Source organism: Syngnathus floridae, unplaced genomic scaffold, assembly GCF_059516105.1.
Source record: "Syngnathus floridae isolate MCC-2025c unplaced genomic scaffold, RoL_Sflo_1.0 HiC_scaffold_372, whole genome shotgun sequence".
NCBI classification, from domain to species: domain Eukaryota; kingdom Metazoa; phylum Chordata; class Actinopteri; order Syngnathiformes; family Syngnathidae; genus Syngnathus; species Syngnathus floridae.
This window is the reverse complement of record NW_028284316.1, coordinates 12,778-17,500: the sequence shown is the minus strand read 5'-3', so window position 1 is coordinate 17,500 and position 4,723 is coordinate 12,778.

Genomic DNA, 4,723 nt, shown 5'->3' with positions numbered 1-4,723 from the left:
AGGCTCGGCCGGGGATGAGGCAGCATCCTCGGGCGGAGGGATGGAGGAGGCAGCCTCCCCTAAGTGGAACTTAGCCTCCCCTCGGTTTAACTTAGTCTCCAGAGAATGAAAGCGGGCGTGCGTAAGAGGCCCGTCCGGGGATGAGGCAGCATCCTCGGACACCAGCCAGGAGCGCGCGGGCGCTGTGGAAGTAAGTACATCCACTCCTGGTACCTAAAATTTTCTCCAGCGGCGGGCCCCGGGCCTAAACTTTCTCCGGGCCGCGCAACACGCACTCATCGCCGGACACCGACGGAGGCAACGTCCCCCTCCTGCGGTGACAAAAAAAAATCCACTCCTGGTACCTAAAATTTTCTCCAGCGGCGGGCCCCGGGCCTAAACTTTCTCCGGGCCGCGCAACACGCACTCTCCGCCGGACACCGACGGAGGCAACGTCCCCCTCCTGCGGTGACAAAAAAAATCCACTCCTGGTACCTAAAATTTTCTCCAGCGGCGGGCCCCGGGCCTAAACTTTCTCCGGGCCGCGCAACACGCACTCTCCGCCGGACACCGACGGAGGCAACGTCCCCCTCCTGCGGTGACAAAAAACATCCACCCCTGGTACCTAAAATTTTCTCCAGCGGCGGGCCCTTGGCTGAAACTTTCTCCGGGCCGCGCAACACGCACTTTCCGCCGGACGCCGGTCCCAAAGCGCCACCCCGGACCACCACAAGGCAACAGCCACCATCCCCAAGCGCCACCCCCGACCGAAACAAGTCGACGGCCACCAGGCGACCACCACCACCATCCCCAAGCGCCACCCCCGACCGCCACCAGGCGACAGCCACCATCCCCAAGCGCCACCCCCGACCGCCACCAGGCGACAGCCACCATCCCCAAGCGCCACCCCCGACCGCCACAAGGCGACCGCCACCATCCCCAAGCGCCACCCCCCCGACCGCCACCCCCCGACCGCCACAAGGCGACCGCCACCATCCCCAAGCGCCACCCCCCGACCGCCACCCCCCGACCGCCACAAGGCGACCGCCACAAGGCGACCGCCACCATCCCCAAGCGCCACCCCCCGACCGCCACCCCCCGACCGCCACAAGGCGACCGCCACAAGGCGACCGCCACAAGGCGACCGCCACCATCCCCAAGCGCCACCCCCCGACCGCCACCCCCCGACCGCCACAAGGCGACCGCCACAAGGCGACCGCCACAAGGCGACCGCCACAAGGCGACCGCCACCATCCCCAAGCGCCACCCCCCGACCGCCACCCCCCGACCGCCACAAGGCGACCGCCACAAGGCGACCGCCACCATCCCCAAGCGCCACCCCCCGACCGCCACCCCCCGACCGCCACAAGGCGACCGCCACCATCCCCAAGCGCCACCCCCCCGACCGCCACCCCCCGACCGCCACCAGCCGACTGCCACCAGCCGACCGCCACCAGCCGACCGCCACCAGCCGTTCGCGGTGTGCGCCTCCGGCGCCACCGGTCCCAAGCACCATCCCCAAGCACCATCCCCGACCGCCACCCCCCGACCGCCACCCCCCGACCGCCACAAGGCGACCGCCACCAGCCGACCGCCACCAGCCGACCGCCACCAGCCGACCGCCACCAGCCGTTCGCGGTGTGCGCCTCCGGCGCCACCGGTCCCCAAGCACCATCCCCAAGCACCATCCCCGACCGCCACCCCCCGACCGCCACCCCCCGACCGCCACCCAGCGACCGCCACCCGCCGTTCGCGGTGTGCGCCGTTATCCGCCTCTCGGTGGTCCTTGCCGGGCGTGGGTCGGCGTCCGCTGTCGGTAGGTGACGGGACCATTATTGGCCCGCGGACCAGCCGGCGGGGCTCTCTTGAGAGTTTACCCGCCTTCGCTGGTTCCCTGGTCGGCCACGAGTAGCGAGAATTCGGCCTCTTCGCCCGGAGCGCGGAGCGACTTTTGCGAAAATGCACTAAGTGCCAAAGCCCATTCATTTACAACGGCGTGTCCGCCAGAGGGCGCATTTCCCGCCGCGGACCGGCCGGCGGGGCTCGTCGGAGAGCGTATCCGCCTCTCGGTGGTTCTTACCGGGCGTGGGACGGCGTCCGCTGTGGGTACGTTACGGGACCACGTTCGGCCCGCGGACCAGCCGGCGGGGCTCTCTTGAAAGCTTACCCGCCTTCGCTGGTTCCCCGGTCGGCCGCGAGTGGCGAGAATTCGGCCTCTTCACCTGGAGCGCGGAGCGACTTTTGCGAAAATTTTTCTAAGTGCCAAGGGCTCTCGCGCCGCGATGCGTCCGCCTCTGCTGGTTCCCTGGTCGGCCACGAGTGGCGAGAATTCGGCCTCTTCACCTGGAGCGCGGAGCGACTTTTGCCAATTTTTTTCTAAGTGCCAAGGGCTCTTGCGCCGCGATGCGTCCGCCTCTGCTGGTTCCCCGGTCGGCCGCGAGTGGCGAGAATTCGGCCTCTTCACCCGGAGCGACTTTTGCCAATTTTTTTCTAAGTGCCAAGGGCTCTCGCGCCGCGATGCGTCCGCCTCTGCTGGTTCCCCGGTCGGCCGCGAGTGGCGAGAATTCGGCCTCTTCACCTGGAGCACGGAGCAACTTTTGCCAAATTTTTTCTAAGTGCCAAGGGCTCTCGCGCCGCGATGCGTCCGCCTCTGCTGGTTCCCCGGTCGGCCGCGAGTGGCGAGAATTCGGCCTCTTCACCCGGAGCCCGGGCCGACTCCCGCCGATACGATCACATCATGATCCAATAGCGAGTGTCGTATAACTATAACATGATGTACAAAATAAATATATAAATATTAACATCCCCTATAAACATTAAATATATAAATATTAACATCACCTATAAACATTAAACATATAAATATTAACATCGCCTATAAACATGATGAATACAGTGTTTATAACCGAATGCTCATTTTGTATTATTTGGCTTTAAATGCGATCATATGTAGTATATATCATGTATTTATCCACGAACCGTTAAAGAGATGTCAAGTCAGGCTACCTTAAGAGAGTCATAGTTACTCCCGCCGTTTACCCGCCTCTGTGCGAGAGGCGGTGTAATTTCTCTCCGTGTCCGCTGGAGGGAGGTATTTCCCCGTTACGACCTCCGGGAAGATCACCGGGACGCGGAGAACGCTTAGCCGGGGCGCTGGAAGCCTCGTTCGGCTTATAAAGTGAGGAGGAAAGCACTCGGGGAACCGGCTGGGGGTGCTGGGGAAGTTCAGCGGGCCGCGTAAAACGCTTAGCCGGGGCTCTGGAAGCCTCGTTCGGCTTAAAGAGTGAGGAGGAATGCATCATGAGAACCGGCTGGAGGTGCTTTGGAAGCTCGGCGGGCCGCGTAAAACGCTTAGCCGGGGCTCTGGAAGCCTCCTCGGGGGTCAAGAGTTAGGAGGAAAGCCCCATGAGAACCGGCTGGAGGTGCTCCGGAAGCTCAGCGGGCCGCGTAAAACGCTTAGCCGGGGTGCTGGAAGTCTCCTCGGGCGTCAAGAGTGAGGAGGAAAGCACTCGGGGAACCGGCTGGGGGTGCTGGGGAAGTTCAGCGGGCCGCGTAAAACGCTTAGCCGGGGCTCTGGAAGCCTCGTTCGGCTTAAACAGTGAGGATGGGAGCACCCGGAGAACCGGCTGGAGGTGCTCTGGAAGTCCAGCGGGCCGCGTAAAACGCTTAGCCGGGGCTCTGGAAGCCTCGTTCGGCTTAAACAGTGAGGATGGGAGCACCCGGAGAACCGGCTGGAGGTGCTGTGGAAGTCCAGCGGGCCGCGTAAAACGCTTAGCCGGGGCCCTGGAAGCCTCGTTCGGCTTAAACAGTGAGGAGGAAAGCACTCGGGGAACCGGCTGGAGGTGCTGTGGAGGCTCGGCGGGCCGCGTAAAACGCTTAGCCGGGGCTCTGGAAGCCTCGTTCGGCTTAGAATGTGAGGAGGAATGCATCATGAGAACCGGCTGGAGGTGCTGTGGAAGCTCGGCGGGCCGCGTAAAACGCTTAGCCGGGGCGCTGGAAGCCTCGTTCGGCTTAGAAAGTGAGGAGGAATGCACCCGGGGAACCGGCTGGAGGTGCGGTGGAAGCTCAGCGGGCCGCGTAAAACGCTTAGCCGGGGCTCTGGAAGCCTCCTCGGGCGTCAAGAGTTAGGAGGAAAGCATCATGAGAACCGGCTGGAGGTGCGGTGGAAGCTCAGCGGGCCGCGTAAAACGCTTAGCCGAGGCTCTGGAAGCCTCCTCGGGCGTCAAGAGTTAGGAGGAAAGCCTCATGGGAACCGGCTGGAGGTGCGGTGGAAGCTCAGCGGGCCGCGTAAAACGCTTAGCCGGGGTGCTGGAAGTCTCCTCGGGGGTCAAGGGTTAGTAGAAAAAGCACCCCCGAGAACCGGCCGGGTCCTCCACGAACCGTGAAAAAGATGTCGAGTGCCGCTACCTTAAGAGAGTCATAGTTACTCCCGCCGTTTGGCCGAAGGTGTATTTACTCGCCGTGTCCGCTGGAGGGAGGTATTTCCCCGCTCCAACGTCAACGGCGGCTTCCGAACGTCTCCCCGAGCGCTCGGAAGTCCGCGCGGGGGGGAGAAGCGGGCCGTGCGAGGTTCCGGGTGGAGCTGGACCGTCACCGGGTCCGCTCGTCGTGCGCGCCGGCCGCTGGAAGTCGAATAAAGCTCCGCGATCTCATCCGCGGTGCTTGTAAACAGCCGATCCGCTGGGCTGGAGCTATTTTGGGCCACTTGGCGCGCGCACGGTCTCCCGGATGGTGCCGGGTGGAG